The sequence below is a fragment of the Saimiri boliviensis genome, chromosome 14 (assembly GCF_048565385.1).
Source record: "Saimiri boliviensis isolate mSaiBol1 chromosome 14, mSaiBol1.pri, whole genome shotgun sequence".
In the NCBI taxonomy this organism is placed as follows: domain Eukaryota; kingdom Metazoa; phylum Chordata; class Mammalia; order Primates; family Cebidae; genus Saimiri; species Saimiri boliviensis.
The window spans coordinates 37,329,965-37,347,806 of record NC_133462.1 but is presented as its reverse complement, the minus strand read 5'-3'; the positions used below and the strand labels follow the sequence as shown (position 1 = coordinate 37,347,806).

Here is a 17,842-nt window from a genome sequence, read left to right as displayed (position 1 = left end):
AACTCACCACGGCCAAGACGCAATTCACCACGATAAAGGCGAAATGGCACTGACCATGCGGAGCCAGCGCCGAAAAAGATGGCGGGGGCGCGCTGACGTCACTTCCGCTTCGAGCTTTGGGCAGGGCGGGGGCTCTTCGGCTGGAATTTCAGCCACGTAGGACCTGGTCGCCCACGGAAGTTCTGGTTTCTTCCCGGGTGGGTGCGGACAGGCCTTTGGTTGGCTCAGGGAGGGGGAATGAAGAAACAGGTCCAGAGAAAAAGGTGAAGTTAGAACCGGGCCTCTGGATGGAACTGTGGGCGAGAATTGGGGCGCGTACTCGGGGACGGTTTAGAGGTGGGACCTGCCTAGCCCAGATGTACCGAGGCGCTGGAAGGGCCGGACGGAGGATGGGACGCATTCGGACGCACCCCAGGGAATGCCCCTCCAAAGCCTTTCCCGGTCGGGCGTAGTGGCTCACGCCTGTAATTCCAACACTTTGGGAGGCTAAGGCAGGTGGATAGCTTGAGTCCAAGAGTCCGAGACCAGCCTGGGCAAAATAGCAAGACCCTGTCTCCATTAAAAAAAATTTATGTGTATGTGTATACATATATGTGTGTGTGACATATGTGTATGTTCCTAGAATCTTTCCATGATTTTTCCGTTAGAGAAACCTGCTAGTAAATGGCATGGTCTATCTCTTCCAGTCAGGCTTTCTGTAGGCCCTTTTTTCTTCATTGTTTCTTTTTTAGAACCTGCTAATAATTCTATTGCGTTTCCTTTCTTTCTTTCTTTTTTTTTTTTTTTTAAGATATCACTCTGTCACACTCCAGTAGCGCGATCTCGGCTCACCGCTATTACCTACGCTTCCCGGTTTCAAGCGATTCTCCTGCCTCAGCCTCCCGAGGCATTACAGGTTCATGCCACCACACTCAGCTAATTTTTGTATTTTTATTATTGGAGAAGTATTTCACCGTGTTGGCCAGGCTGGTCTCGAACTCCTGACCTCAAAGATCTGCCCACCTCGGCCTTCCAAAGTGCTGGGATTGTAGGCATGAGCCAACACGCCAGGCCACATTTTCAATATAATAATATGTTCTATAAATCTTGATTTTTTTTGTCTTCATCTAATGTATTTATGGCTGAGCACGGTGGCTCATTCCTGTAATCTCAGCACTTTTGGAGGTCAAGGTGGGAAGATCGTTTGAGGCCAGGAGTTTGAGACCAGCCTGGGCAACTCAGCAAGACCCCATCTCTATAAAAGAAAAATAAAATCTAAAAAAAAATCTGTGTTTGTTTTTGAGACAGAGTCTGGCTGTGTTGCCCAGGCTGGAGTGCAGTACAGTGGTGTGATCTCAGCATACTGCAACCTCTGCCTCCCGGGTACAAGTGATTCTTCTGCCTCAGCCTCCCGAGTAGCTGGGATTACAGGCATGTGCCACCACACCTGGCTAATTTTTGTATTTTTAGCAAAGATGGGGTTTTACCATATTGGCCAGGCTGGAGTCAAACTCCTGAACTTGTGATTGGCTCGCCTCAGCCTCCCAAAGTGCTGGGATTACAGGCGTGAGCCACCACTCTCAATCAAAAATTTGTATTTCTACTGTTATTTTTCTGATCTTATCACATGGGCCTGGACCACATTTCCTGTGTTGTAAAATAGTACTGACACCATTCTCCCCAAGTTTATTCAGAAATGTAACATAATCCCAATAAAAGTTTTTTCTTGAGTTAGGTACATTGATACTAAAGTTTATGTGGAATAATAAACGAATAATAATAACCAAGAAAACAAAAACAAAAGCAATGATGAGCAACAGATATTAAAACATACTATTGACAGTTTTCACACAAGGCAAACAAATTATTTTAGGCCTGGCATGGTGGCTCACCCCTGTAATCCCAGCACTTTGGGAGGCCAAGGCAGGCGGATCATGAGGTAAGGAGTTCCAGACCAGCATAACTAATATGGTGAAACGTTGTCTCTACTAAAAATCCAAAAATCAGCCAGGTGTGTTGACAGGGCTAATCCCACCTACTCAGGAGACTGAGGCAGGAGACTCACTTGAACCTGGGAGGCAGAGTTTGCAGTGAGCTAAGATAGCACCAGTGCACTCCAGCCTGGGTGACGGAGCGAGACTCCATCCCTCCAAAAAAATGATTTTAATAATAAAAATAAAACCTACTATAAAGCCTCTATGATTAAAACTATGTGGTTCTAGCACATGAAACAGAAACGGACTAATAAAATATCTAAAAAATCTACCCAAGAACATGTAGAAATTTTGTTCATAAATGTGATAGGTTGCAAGGTGCGGTGGCTCATGCCTGTAAACCTAACACTTTGGGAGGCCGAGGTGGGAGGATCACTTGAAGTCAGGAGTTCGAAACCAGCCTTAGCCAATATGGTGAAACCCCTTCTCTACTAAAATACAAAAAAAATTTAGACAAGCATGGTAGCAGGTGGCTGTAATCCCAGCTACTCGGGAGGCTGAAGCAGGAGAATTGCTCGAACCCGGGAGGCAGAGGTTGCAGCGAACTGAGATCACACCATTGCACACTCCAGCCTGGGCAACAAGAGCAAACTTCCGTCTCAAAAAAAAAAAAAAAAAAGTGGTGTTTCAGATCGAGGGGGCAAAAAATCCCATTCGTGATGGAAGGTCTAAAACAGCTGGTTAACCATCTGAGGAAAGATGAAATTAAGTCATATGTCACAGCATATACAAGAAGAAACTCCAAATGAACTAGGCATCTAAATGAAAAATGAAACCATACGCACATGTAGGGTGTTCAAGTGACTTCTTGGCTGAGTAAGGAAAAAGATGTGACCACAAGGCGGCAGTAGCACACAAGCTTTAATTGGGATGTGCTTTGACAGGTTAGCAGTGGCAGGAGGTAGCAAACAGCGAGTATCCACAGGCTTCTACTGGAGGGTCACTGTTCAGAAAGGGTGGAAAGGAAGAGAGACTCCCAGAGGAGACAGGAAATGAAAGAGGGGGGCTTATATGACTAAATGATGATGCTCAGTAACTTGGCAGCATGATCTTCCAGTTTAAAAGCTCTGAAGGACAAGTCTGGTGTAACTCCGTCTCTACTAAAAATACAAAAATTAGCTGGGTGTGGTGGCAAGTGCTATAATCCCAGCTACTTGAGAGGCTGAGGCAGGAGAATTGCTTAAACCTGGGAAGCAGAGGCTTTGGTGAGCCAAGATTGTGCCTGTGCACTCTAGCCTGGGTGACAGAGCCAGACCCCATATCAAAAACAAAACAAAACAAAACAAAAAAGCTCTGAAGGACAGCAGGGGGATGGGGTTTTCTTAGCACCTGGAGTTGTCTTATCAATGGCTAGCAGATACTGGACATAATTTCAGAGAATACAAAGCAGGCACACTCGAAATGACTAAAAATAGGCTTGTTCAGGCTATGCTTCAAACAAGTGTGTTAAAATTTGTTTGGTAGGGGTGCGCTATTGTGAATACTAGTGGGATAAACTTGGGTGTACAAATATCTCTTTGAGTCTCTGTTCTCAACACTTTTGGATATATATGCCAAAGTGGAATGTCTGGATCATACGGTAATTCTGTTTAATCGCTCTCTCTCTCTCTCTCTCTCTCTCTCTCTCTGTGTGTGTGTGTGTGTGTGTGTGTGTGTGTGTGTGTGTTTTGAGATGGGGTCTCACTCTTTGTCTAGGCTGGAATGCAGTGACGTGATCATGGCTCACTGCAGCCCTCAACCTACTGGGCTCAGTTAATCCTCCCACCTCAGCTTCTCAGGTAGCAGGGATTACAGGTGCATGCCACCACTATGCTTGGCTGAATTTAAACTTCTTTTTGTGAAAATGAAATTTCACCATATGCCCTGGCCGGTCTTGAACTCCTAGTCTCAAGGAATTCCCCTGGCCTCAGCCTCCCAAAGTGCTGGGATCACAGGTGTGAGCCATCACATCCAGCCTGATTTTGATTTTCATTTTCATGATGTTTAATGATGCTGAGCATCTTTTCATGTATTTATTGGCCACGTGTTTATCTTCTTTGGTGATATTATTCAAGTCTTTTTTCTGTATTTGAATTGGTTTTTATTGCTGTTAATCTTATCTTAAATTCTTTCTTTTCTTCCTTTTTTTTTTTTTTTTTTTTTTTTTTTTTTTGAGATGGAGGGAGTGTCACTCTTGTTGCCCAGGCTGGAGTACTGTGGTGCAATCTCAGCTCACTGCAACCACTGCCTCCTGGGTTCAAGCGATTCTCCTGCTTCAGCCTCCTGAGTAGCTGGGATTACAGGTGCCCGCCACCACGTCTAATGAATTTTTATACTTTTAGTAGAAATGGGGTTTTGTCATGTTGGCCAGGCTGGTCTCAAACTCCTAACTCCAGGTGATCAGCCTGCCTTGGCCTCCCAAAGTGCTGGAATTACAGGCGCGAGCCACTGCACCTGGTGAGTTCTAAGAATTTTAAAGGCCAGGCACAGGAGGCTGGCACTCCAGCCTGGCAACAGAGGGAGACTCCATTTAAAAAAAAAATTAAAAATAAGCTCTCCATATTTGTCCCCAGTCAGATACAGGACTCGCAAATATTTTCTGTTTATAGATTGTCTTTTCACTCTCTTATTATTGTGCTTTGATGCACAAAATTTGTACTATTGATGAGGTTCAACTCATAATTTTTCTTGTATTGCCTGTGTGGTTGATGTCATGATTAAGAAGTCATTTCCGGCCAGGCACAGTGGCTGATGCCTGTAATCCCAGCACTTTGGGAGGCTGAGGCAGGCAGATCACCTGAGGTTGGGAGTTTGAGACCCGTCTGACCAACATGAAGAATCCCCATTTCTACTACTAAAAATACACAATTAGCCCAGCATGGTGCTGTGTGCCTGTAATCCCAGCAACTCAGGAGGCCGAGGCAGAAGAATTGCTTGAACCTGGGAGGCGGAGGTTGTGGTGAGCTGAGATCACACCGTTGCAGTCCAGCCTGGACAAAAGAAAAAAGAAAAAAGTAATTTCCAATTCCAATGTCATGAAGCTTTCTCACCTATGTTTTCTCTAATAGTTTTCTAGCTCTAGCTCTTACACTTAGGTTTTTTTTTCCTTTAAAAAAAAATGATGCCACATTATTTTTAATTACATACAAAGATCTAACATGTCACTCAGGGACCATTCCACTCACTGTTCTGTTTGACCACCAGTCTTTTGTCCCTCTTCAGCAATGGTGAGGCAGATACCCTTTCCTCAGAAAAGAGAAATCCATGGTTTATTACCCTTGCCAATAACAAAAATGTTGGAAAATCAAGTGGCAAAGCTGTTGCTATTGACATCTTTCTTATTTATTTATTTATTTGAGACAGAGTTTCACTCTTGTTGACCAGGCTGGAGTGCAAACATGATCTCAGCTCACTGCAACTTCCGCCTCATAGGTTCAGGCAATTCTTCTGCCTCAGCCTCCCAAAGTTAGCTGGGATTGCAGGTGTCCACCACCACGCCCAGATAATTTTTTTTTTTTTTTTTTTTTTTTTTTTGAGAAAGAGTCTTGCTCTGTGGCCCAGACGAATGCAGTAGCTCGGTCTCAGCTCATTGCAACCCCTGCCTCCTGGGTTCAAGCAATTCTCCTGCCTCAGGCTCCCAAGTACCTGGGATTACAGTCACCCATCACCACACCCAGCTAATTTTTGTATTTTTTAAACACATTAAATAGAAAAATTTTTGTATTTTTAGTAGAGACAGGGTTTCACCATGTTGGACAGGCTGGTTTTGAACTCCTGACCTTGTGATCCACCAGCCTCGACCTCCCCAAGTGCTGATATTGCAGGCGAGAGTCATGGCACCTGTCCATCATTGGCATCTTTCATGTGAACCACATCAAAAGATCCAGGTTGCCACTCTCTGTTGGTGATCACATCAGTTATTCCCAGGTTAACACCTCCAGTCATCATACACAGGTTACCAGTGTCAAACTTGATGAAATCAGTAATCTTGCCAGTCTCCAAATCAATCTGAATGGGATCATTCACCTTGATGAGGGGATCAGGGTAGCAGATGGTGCAATCATCATGAGTCACCAGATGAGGGATTTGTTTTGTGCCCACAAAGATTTTTCTGTTTGCACAACTTGTACTTGGCCTCCTCAGGTGTAATATACAGCAAAGTGACCCTTGGTGTCATAGATAGATGAAAATTCTCTCCCGACTTGTCAATGTTGATGACATCCATTAATCTGGCAGGGTAGGTTATATCCGTTTGGACCTGCCATCAATCTTAATGAACTGCTGCATGAAAATCTTGTTACTTCATCTCCTGTCAGGGCATACTTAAGTCTCTTCCTTGGGAAAATTATGAGGAGGACATATTCTCTCAAGTTGTGGGGACCAGTGGATGGATGAGGAGCAAACCCACTGGTCAATTTATCCAACATCCAGTGCTTTGGAGCTGCTACCCGCTTCAGATACTTCTTAGGACCATAGGCCATGGCTATGTTAGGCAAGGAAGAAGCTTTTGATTTTTTTTTTTTTTTTTTTTTTTTTTTTGAGATAGCGTCTTGCTCTATCACCCAGGCTGGAGTGCAGTGGCGCTATCTCAGTTCACTGCAACCTCCGCCTCCCGGGCTCAAGCAATTCTCCTGCCTCAGCCGCCCAAGTAGCTGAGACTACAGGCGCCCATCACCACGCCCAGCTAATTTTCGTATTTTTAGTAGAGACAGGGTTTCACCATATTGGCTGGTCTGATCTCAAACTCCTCACCTTGTGATCTGCCCTCCTCTGTCTTCCAAAGTGCTGGGATTACAGGCATGAGCCACTGCGCCTGGCCTTGATCCTTGAAGTACCTTTTTATATATGGTATAAGGTTACGGTCCAGCTCCATTCTTATGCATGTCTACATCCAGTTTTTCTACTACCACTTTCCCCCACCCTCCACCACAAGCGTCATTGACAAATAAAAACTGTATATACTTAAATTGTGCAATGTGATGTTTTGTATAGGTAAACACTGTGAAATGATTACCACTATCATACTAATTTATGCATCCATCACTTCACAATTACCTTTTTTCTTGTGTTGAGAACACTTAAAGTCTATCTTAGCAAATTCCAAGTATACAATACAGTGTTGTTAAATAAAATCTCCATGGTGTGCATTAAATCCGAGAATTTTCCTTGTTAGTATAGTGATGAAAAAAAAAAAGAAAAAAGAAAAATTAAAAATCCCAGAATTTATTCATCTTGTGACTGCAAGTTCATACACTTTGACTAGCATCTCCCCAGTCTCTCCCCTTTGTTCCATTCTCTGGCAACCAACATTCTCCTTTTTTTTTTTTTTTTTGAGATGGAGTCTCATTCTGTCTCCCAGGCTGGAGTGCAGGGGTGACATCTTGGCTCACTGCAGCCTCTGTCTTCTGGCTTCAAGTGATTCTCCTGCCTCAGCTGAGGCGAGGAGCAGGTCCCACACTCAGGGATGGGGAGGAATTTCACTCTTATTGCCCAGGTTGGAGTGCAAAGGCGTGATCTTGGCTCACTGCAACCTCTGACTCCCGGCTTCAAGTGAGTCTCTTGCATCAGCGTCCTGAGTAGCTGGGATTACCGGCACCCACCACCATGCCTGGCAGATTTTTCTATTTTCAGTAGAGGCGGGGTTTCACCATGTTGGCCAGGCTGGTCTTGAACTCCTGACCTCGTGATCCACCTGCCTCAGCCTCCCAAAATGCTGGGGCAACAGATGTGAGCCACTGTGTCTGGCCTCTCCTCTTTGACTCTATGAGTCATGGGCTATGTGGCTATGTTAGAGCCCACATATATGTGAGATTATACAGGATTGCCTTCTTTTTGTTAAGTCAAAATATTATTTCAACTTCCTTCTTTTTAGATTAAGTTTTACTCTTGCAGGCTGGAGTGCAGTGGCACGATCTCAGCTCACTGTAACCTCCACCTTCTGGGTTCAAATGATTTTCCTGCCTCAGCCTCTCAAGTAGCTGGGATTGCAGGAGTGTGCCACCACACCCGGCTAATTTTTTTGGATTTTTTTTTTTTTTTTGAGACAGAGTGTCGCCCTTGTTACCCAGGCTGGAGTGCAATGGCGCGATCTCGGCTCACCGCAACCTCCGCCTCCTGGGTTCAAGCAATTCTCCTGCCTCAGCCTCCTGAGTAGCTGGGACTACAGGCACGGGCCACCATGCCCAGCTAATTTTTTGTATTTTTAGTAGAGACGGGGTTTCACCACACTGACCAGGATGGTCTCGATCTCTCGACCTCGTGATCCACCCGCCTCGGCCTCCCAAAGTGCTGGGATTACAGGCTTGAGCCACCGAGCCCGGCTTTTTTTGGATTTTTAATAAAGTCAAGGTTTCACTATGTTGGTCAGGCTGATCTCAAACTCTGACCTCCAGTGACCCACTCGCCTCGGCCTCCAAAAGTGCTGGGATTACAGGCGTGAGTCCCCGTGCCCAGCCTAAGAGCAGTCTTTTCAAGAAATGGTGCTAGAGTACAGCCATGGTGGAAAATAGTATTTAAGTTTTCGTAAAAAATAAATAGGCCGGGCGCGGTGGCTCAAGCCTGTAATCCCAGCACTTTGGGAGGCCCAGGCGGGTGGATCACGAGGTCAAGAGATCGAGACCATCCTGGTCAACATGGTGAAACCCCGTCTCTACTAAAAATACTAAAAATTAGCTGGGCATGGTGGCGTGTGCCTGTAATCCCAGCTACTCAGGAGGCTGAGGCAGGAGAATTGCCTGAACCCAGGAGGCGGAGGTTGCGGTGAGCAGAGAGCGCGCCATTGCACTCCAGCCTGGGTAACAAGAGCGAAACTCCGTCTAAAAAAAAAAAAATAATAAAAAAAAAAATAGATAAATAAATAAATACTGTCAGAGGCGTTTGAACAAAAATGACTCCAAGGTCTTTATGACCTGTATCTTGTGCTGGCCTCCTATCTCATCCTATGGCTAAGAATACCTAACCTCCTGGGAATGCAGCCCAGCAGGTGTCAGCCTCATTTTACCCAGTCTCTATTCAACATGGAGTCATTGACCCTTGTGCTAGAAACTATACATCTCTTACCCAAAAATCTCCACCCATTAATGTTTGTAGACTACCTTTCCTAAAGTACAAAACGGACACAGAATATTTTTTGGTTTTCCACCTCAGCTCTGCTTAGCCCATGATACTGCTATACTAATTCTCTGCTACTATAGAACACTATACTTCCATGCCTAAAGAAAAATCTGTGGCCAGGTGCAGTGGCTCACGCCTGTAATTCCAGCACTTTGGAAGGGGGCGGATGGATTACCTGAGGTCAGAAGTTGGAGACCAGCCTGGCTAACACGGTGAAACCCCGTTGTCTACTAAAATACAAAAAATTATCTGGGTGGTGTGGCGGCGCCTGTAATTCCAGCTACTTGGGAGGCTGAAGCAAGAGAATCACCTGAACGCTGGAGTCAGAAGTTGTAATGAGCGGAGATCGCGCCTTTGCACTGCAACCTGGGCAACAAGAGCGAAACTCCTATTAAAAAAAAAAAATTAACACCTTCCTCCCTGTCCCTAAGCGTGGGATCCGCCCCTCGCCCTGTGGGTTCACCCACAAGCCTAAGTTCAACGTTGTTCTCTGTGCCTGGGGCACCAGCCTCATCTGAGTGCAGGACAAGGCCCCGCTGCACTCCCGCGGCAGGAAACCAGAATTGCTCGGCTTGAAGTCTTCCAATAGGGCGGATGCACGAGCTGCGGAGCGACTCCCAGTCTGAGGCTGTAAGCGGAAGTGACGTCATGAGGAACCGCCTTCTCTTCCGGTACCGGCTCTGGGCGCCTGAGCGACGTTTTCCCGTGGTTGTCGTTGGTGTACGATGCAGCCGAGGGGCCGCCTTAGAGAGGCTTGGCCTGCTCTGCTCGCGTCAGGAGGGTCTGCGAGGCCGCTCTGGCTGCTGGTCTTCTCGAAGGTCAGGGTGGTTAATTGCCACGCTCACCCATTGTGCTCTTTTTCAAAAGCCTCCAGAAAGACCATTCTGAGTTTTTTTCTATGAGGAAAAGAAATTCCTCTGCTTGAGCCACCTTAATTCGGCCCCCAGCGTCGTCCTGCCTTACAGATCCTGCGCGCTATCCAGTGAGCCACTGGGTGAAGGATGGTTCAAGGGGACATCTTATGTGAACGAATGTTTCACTTGAGAGTCTTTCTTTGTTTATACGTCATAAACAGTTCTGACGCCTTATATTCTATAAAGGTTTTTTTTATCTTTTTTTGGCACATGTATACCTATGTATATAAAGAGATTTTAATAGGTGTCTAGAGAGTTCATATTTCTCTATGGAAATATGAAATTACTAAGACCACCAACAAGTCTTTCTACTGAAGAAAAGTAAGAATACTAAGCTATTTTGATCTGAACTTCATAGGCCTGGACCTCCCCACAGACTTTGAAGACAGGGGCCTGGCCGTGCACGGTGGCTCAGCACTTAGGGAGGCTGAGGTGGGCAAGTCACCAAAGGTCAGGAGTTTGAGACCAGCCTGGCCACATAGCGAACACCTGTCTCTACCAAAAATACAAGAAAATTAGCAAGACGTCGTGGCGCACGTCGGTAATCATAGTTACTCGGGAGGCTGAGGCAGAAGACTCACTTGAACCTGGGAGGCGGAGGTTGCAGTGAGCCGAGATTCCGCCACTGTGCTCCAGCCTGGGCAACAGAGGGAGACTCCTAAAAGAAAAAAAAAGATCCAAGCAAACAAAAAACCAGGGGCCCACCCAGGAGTCCTGGACCAGCCTGGGCAACATAGCAAGACCCTATCTTTACAACAACAACAACAAAATTTAAAAACTAGCCAGACGTGGTGGTGTATACCAACTACTCCAAAGGGTGAGGCGGGAGAATGACATGAGATGGAGAGTTCAAGGCCACAGTGAGCTATGATCGTGCCATTGTACTCCAGCCTGGGTGACAGAGCAAGACCTCACCTCTTAAACAAAAAGACAAAAACCTGAATCCAGGAGGAAAAGATGGAGGCTTTATTACACTAGTATTTAGAATCGAATTTACCATTCACCTTCTCCCTAGAAAATACAGAACCTTTTATGGTGAACTATTTGACAGTAAGTTGAAAATTGCAGGGCTGGGCATGGTAGCTTACGCCTGTAATCTCAGCACTTTGGGAGGTGAGGCAGGCAGATCACCTGAGGTCAGGAGTTCAAGACCAGCCTGGCCAATATGGGGAAAACCCGCCTTTAAAAAGACAGAGAAAATTGCAGGAAATCGATACTTGACTTTCAAGTAGTTGGTAATGCATTTTCTCTTTTCTTTTTTTTTTTTTAGGCTAGTCAAGTGAAGCAGTGGGAGTGGAGAAGGAACAAAGAAATCTGTAACTGCTTGTGATCAATTAGTTGTAAACACCACTGCACTCAGACCAGCCTTCTTTTTTTTTTTTGAGATGGAGTTTCGCTCTTGTTACCCAGGCTGGAGTGCAATGGCGAGATCTCGGCTCACCGCAACCTCTGCCTACTGGGTTCAGGAAATTCTCCTGCTTCAGCCTCCTGAGTAGCTGGGATTACAGGCACGTGCCACCATGCCCAGCTAATTTTTTGTATTTTTAGTAGAGACGGGGTTTCACCATATTGACCAGGATGGTCTCGATCTCTTGACCTCGTGATCCACCCACCTCGGCCTCCCAAAGTGCTGGGATTACTGGCTTCAGCCACCGCGCCCGGCCTGAGAATCTCTTGAACCTGAGAGGCAGAGGTTTCAGTGAGCCAAGATAGTACCATAGCACTCCAGCCTGGCAATATGAGACCCTTAGGGGTAAAAAAAAAAAAAAAAAAAAAAAAAAATGCAAGCACATACCTGTGGGGAACATTCCCATGTGAGACCCCCAAAAGGCGTGAGTCTCCCTATATGGTGAGTTTGATCCCAAACACAGTTTCCTACTGCAGGCAGTCGAGCTATCCAGAAAAAAGGAACTTAAAGATGGATGATCAATTTCTAATATCAACCACAATATCATTTGGGCCTAAAACTATGCGGTGCTGCTAGACCGAGTGACCCCCTGCCAGCAACCGGTTCCTGCTTTTAACTTTTTTATGACTCTTTCTTTAAGAATAAGCTTTAACCTTTTCTTTACTTACCTGACTGCCTTGTACCCTAGATAATGGTTTAACTGTCGGGATATTTGCAAAGCAAATGCCACCATAAGGGATGGCTTTGATTCCTGACTCAGAGACTCCTGAATGGGGAAGTTGAGTTGAGTCAGGAGCAGACAAAGGAGAATCCAGTTAAAAGATATTTTGATGAGGAAAAACAGAAAACCTTTTCACATCTCAGTTCTAAAACAAGCTTTGTGATCACAGGAAATTGTTACAACCACTGATTGATTGCATATCTGATTTCTCTATCGTATAGGCCATGTAAGGTATAGATTTGCATTTCCTCTTGCAACCATTGTGTATCCGATTTCTCTATTGTATAGGCCATGTAAGGTATACATTTGCATTTCCTCTTGCAATGACGTAAACCAGAGCCAAGAAAGTGTTATTTATTCCTGGCCTTTGAAAAATAAAATTTGCTGTTTAGGCACAGCCTATTCAGCCCTCCAGACGCCTCGCTTTCTATTATTTTTCCAAGCGCACTCTCTCTTCCAGGTATTGGGACCCTCTTGCAGGTCGAGAGACCCCCGGCAGATGTGCCTGCCCGTCCTGGACGGTCCCCGACACATACCCTCACTCTGGTCTCTTACCTCTGAGATATTGGGGCAAAGTTAAAAATTTATTAAGATTGGTTAAAACCTGGGGCAGCCGGGCGCGGTGGCTCAAGCCTGTAATCCCAGCACTTTGGGAGGCCGAGGCGGGTGGATCACGAGGTCGAGAGATTGAGACCATCCTGGTCAACATGGTGAAACCCCGTCTCTACTAAAAATACAAAAAATTAGCTGGGCATGGTGGCGCGTGCCTGTAATCCCAGCTACTCAGGAGGCTGAGGCAGGAGAATTGCCTGAACCCAGGAGGCGGAGGTTGCGGTGAGCCGAGATCGTGCCATTGCACTCCAGCCTGGGTAACGAGAGCGAAACTCCGTCTCAAAAAAAAAAAAAAAAAAAAAAACCTGGGGCAAAATATAAACTTATGTGGGTTTTAATTGCCTGACTGAAATTTGAAAAGGAATTGTTTGAAGACTTCATTATGTCTCTCAGCTAAATTGTCTATTTTGAACCTGTCAGGAACATAAAATTTCGATTTAATGACTTTTTTTTTGAGAGTCTTGCTCTGTTGCCAGGATGGAGTGCAGTGGCCACGATATCGAATCGGTGCATCCTCCTCTTCCCAGGTTCAAGCAATTCTCCTGCCTCTGCCTTCCAGGTAGTTGGGACTACAGGCGCACACCACTGCACCCAGCTAATTTCTGTTTTTTGTTTTGTTTTGGAGATGGAGTTTCGCTCTTGTTACCCAGGCTAGAGTGCAATGGCATGATCTCGGCTCACCGCAACCTCCGCCTCCTGGGTTCAAGCAATTCTCCTGCCTCAGCCTCCCAAGTAGCTGGGACTACAGGTGTGCGCCACCACGCCCAGCTAATTTTTGTATTTTTAGTAGAGACGGGGTTTCACCATGTTGACCAGGATGGTTTCAATCTCTTGACCTCATGATCTACCCACCTCAGCCTCCCAAAGTGCTGGGATTATAGGGATAAGCTACCGCGCCCGGCCAATTTCTGTATTGTTTAAATAGAGAGATTTTCACCATGTTGACCAGGATGGTCTTGTTCTCTTGACCTTGTGACTGCCCTCCTCGGCCTCCCAAAGTGCTGGGATTACAGTCATGAGGCACTGCGTCCAGCTGGTGAATGACTTTTTCAAGAGCACTGTATATTTTAATAAGGGAAATATGTGTCTTGGTTACTACCAGCAATACCTGTTGCTCCAAAGGGAACGAGGAGTGGCCTGGCAAAGGCTAGTATTTGGCCTCAGTATATGTAGCAATGTTATTTTGATCTATATTTTGGGTGTATGTTAGAAAACAGATTCGCAGGTTTTGTTTTGTTTTTTTTTTTTTTTTTTTACATTATGGGGACAATTTTTATAGGTAATGCCTCAGTTCTGCATAATAAACTTGAGGACGGGACCATAAGTTTGACCACGGCAGCCAGTGTCAAAACAGTTGCCGAATGTATGGCCAAGCATATTGTTTCTTGGGTTGTCCTTTATATACATATATTTAACAGAGATGAGGTTTCACTATGTTGCCCAGGCTGGTCCTGAACTCCTTGGCTCAACAGATTCTTGGGCCTCCATCTCCTAAACTGCTGGGATTACAAGCATGAGTCACCACACCTAGCCAACCATGAAGTTCTTTTATGGTCACGAACAAGAATGTCTGTTGATTTATAGTATTTTGAGTCTTGCCTGATCACCCAGGCTCGAGTACAATGGCACAATCTCGGCTCACTGCAACCTCTGCCTCTTGGGTTCAAGACATTCTCCTGCCTCAGCCTCCTGAGTAGCTCGGATTACAGGCATGTACCACCATGCCTAGCTAATTTTTATATTTCTATTTATTTATTTGATAATAGGATTTTCACTCTTACTGCCCAGGCTGGAGTTATCTTGGCTTACTGCAGCTTCCGCCACCCAGATTAAAGTGATTCTCCTTAGCCTCCCCAGTAGCTAGGATTACAGGCACCCACCCACCGTATTTTTTTTTTTTTTTTTTTTTTTTTTGAGACGGAGTTTCACTCTTGTTACCCAGGCTGGAGTGCAATGGCGCGATCTCGGCTCACCGCAACCTCCGCCTCCTGGGTTCAAGCAATTCTCCTGCCTCAGCCTCCTGAGTAGCTGGGATTACAGGCATGTGCCACCATGCCCAGCTAATTTTTTGTATTTTTAGTAGAGACCGGGTTTCACCATGTTGACCAGGATGGTCTCGATCTCTCGACCTTGTGATCCACCCGCCTCGGCCTCCCAAAGTGCTGGGATTACAGGCTTGAGCCACCGCGCCCGGCTACCCACTGTATTTTTAATAGAGATGGAGTTTCACTTTGTTGGCCAGGCTGGTCTCAAATGCCTGATTTCGAGATCTACCCACCTCAACCTCCAAGAGTTGGGATTAACAGCCTAAGCCACTGAACCTGGCCAGTAAGTAAAATTTGCAAGTAAGGAGTATGTTGCTACCAGAATTCGAAAGGTACTTGGAGCTATTGGACTGAAGTGTTTTTAGTAAGTGTATTGGTGAATCTCCTTGGAGAAGGACATTATTAATGTAATGTCATTTCTGGAGAAAGGTGTGGATGTTATCAAGATCTTCTCTGACTCACCTGTTTAAGGTACCTCATGGGTATAAAGTGGGAAAAAATATGTCGTATCCCTTCTGGAACCAAATTGTGGCTGAGAAGCTACTGAGATGGCACTGAACAGAATATATTAGCCAATGTATTAGTCAGGGTTCTCTAGACAGAACGAACTAATGGAATGTGTACGTGTGTGTGTGTGTGTGTGTGTGTGTGTGTAAAATTAACTCACATGATCACAAGGTCCCACAATACTGTCTGCAGGCTGAGGAGCAAGGAGAGCCAGTCCGAGATGCAAAACTGAAGAATCTGGAGTCAGATGTTCAAGGGCAGGAAGCATCCAGCACAGGATAAAGATGTAGGCTGGGAGGCTAAGTCAGTCTCTCACATTTTTCTGCCTGCTTATATATATTCTAGCCTCCCTGGCAGCTGATTAGATTGTGCCCACCCAGATTAAAGGTGGGTCTGCCTTTCCCAGCCCACTGACTCAAATGTTAATTTCCTATGGCAACATCTTCACAGACACACCCAGGATCCCTACTTTGTATCCTTCAATCCTGTTGACACTCAGTATTATCTGTCACACCAATCTACAAGGGCAAATTACTTATCTGTTGTTGAGTGAATATAATCAGTAATCTAAATAATATTGGGTATTGAGTATGGAGACCTTGATGGATGCGACCACAACATTAACACTGTGATTGGTCTGTCATGAAGGGCCATTTATCACTTATGTTTTTCTAGAGACCAGCCCAATCAGAGGCCACTACAGCCTCAACCTCCTAGACTCAAGCAATCCTCCCACACCATCCTTGCAAGTAATTGTGACTACAGGCACACCTTGCTTACACAAGTTTATTTTTTTGTAGAGATGGGGTCTCACTATGATGCTCATCCTCCCACCTTGACCTCCCAAAGATTAGCTGAGCGTGATGGTGGGTGCCTGGAGTCCCAGTAACTCAGGGGGCTGAGGCAAGAGAATTGCTTGAACCCAGGAGGCGTTAAGTTCCAGTGAGCCAAGATCATGCCACTGCACTCCATCCTGGGCCACAAAGGGAGACTCTGCCTCAATAAAACAAAACACAAAAACGTGATCTTTTCCTTCAGTCCATCTTCTACTGTTTTGTTTATTTTTGAAACGGAGTCTCCCACTGTTTTTTTGGCCATGTACAGTGGCTCATGCCTGTAATCACAGCACTTTGGAAGGCCAAGGCAGGTTGAACATTTGAAGTTGGGAGTTCAAGAACAGCCTGACCAACATGGGGAAACCCTGTCTCTACCAAAAATACATAATTAGCTGAAGGTGGTGGTGCATGCTGTAATCCCAGCTACTGGGCAGGCAGAGGCGGGAGAATCGCTGGAACCTGAGGGGCAGAGGTTGCAGTGAGCCGAGATCATGCCATTGCCCTCTAGCCTGGGCCACAAAAGCAAAACTGTCTCTGAAGAAAAAAAAAGAAAGAAAAAAACCCCTGAATTGTAGAAGAAATTGTTAAGGAAAAAAAAAAGGAACCAGAACTTGGAGATTTTCAATGTTCTCAGCCTATCCATACTCCAAAAGTTAGAAAACGTGTACTAAAGAGAATCCTTAAAGTGTGGCTAAAGAGGCCAGGCGCGGTGGCTCAAGCCTGTAATCCCAGCACTTTGGGAGGCCGAGGTGGGTGGATCACGAGGGCGAGAGATCGAGACCATCCTGGTCAACATGGTGAAACCCCATCTCTACTAAAAATACAAAAAATTAGCTGGGCGTGGTGGCGTGTGCCTGTAATCCCAGCTACTCAGGAGGCTGAGGCAGGAGAATTGCCTGAACCCAGGAGGCGGAGGTTGCGGTGAGCCGAGATCGCGCCATTGCACTCCAGCCTGGGTAACAAGAGCGAAACTCCATCTCAAAAAAAAAAAAAAAAAAAAGTGTGGCTAAAGAATCATTTGATAAAGAGATCATGAGTGGGACCGTATCAGGTATCTTATCAAAAGTGAGGAGAAAGACTGGATTATAATATTAGAAGAGATACTGCCACTTAGATGGTGCCACCTAAAATGGACAGAGAAGGCAGCACAGAACAGGCAAGGCTGTCACATTTCTTAGATTTCACAAGAAGGGGACATAGAAATAATCAGCTGTGAAAGTGCACTGACAGTTAAGGATGGTTTATTTCTTGTCATGCTCTCCAGGATCCATGGGAACAGAAGAGATCCTTCGAGGAGCATTTCTCAAAAACCCGCCTCTGAGGCCTACATCATCTTGGCTTCTGGTAAATTTTGACGTGAATGTGCCACACTGGCAGCTACTAACCAACAGGGTCTGGGACCAATTTGCATGATTTATCTCATACAGGACTTGTTGATGCTATGATCCTATGAACGTAATAACCAAGGTGAGGCAGCATGCAGTACTGACCTCAGCACCCCAGACTCAGACATGCCCAGACGCAGGCAACCATGGAGAAACTGTATTCAGAACCAGTAGGTTTAATTTCAAACACTTGGGAGGGCACCTAAGGCCAATCCGTAAGCCATTACAACCCCCGTAAGGCATTTAGGACAAATCTGATGATCTTTGGTATCACTGCCAATAATTAAAGATGGCAACCGATGGGCTAAATGTTAACACTCATACCCTCACATTCATAGGATTTCTCCCC

General features: G+C 45.6%; 1 protein-coding gene and 1 pseudogene across 2 annotated transcripts in view; both read right to left on the bottom strand.

Moving 5' to 3' along the window:
• ZNF121 (zinc finger protein 121) overlaps nt 1-4,668 on the bottom strand; it is a 28,866-nt gene extending 24,198 nt beyond the window's left edge. For both annotated transcript variants that reach the window (XM_074384663.1, XM_074384661.1), the window contains exon 1: nt 8-4,668. The gene's annotated coding sequence lies outside the window, so the exon portion shown is untranslated. The remainder of the gene's footprint in view (nt 1-7) is intronic.
• Nucleotides 4,669-4,954: 286 nt separating this feature from the next.
• LOC141581036 (small ribosomal subunit protein eS4, X isoform-like) lies at nt 4,955-17,801 on the bottom strand (annotated as a pseudogene).
• Between the last annotated feature and the right edge of the window lie 41 nt (nt 17,802-17,842).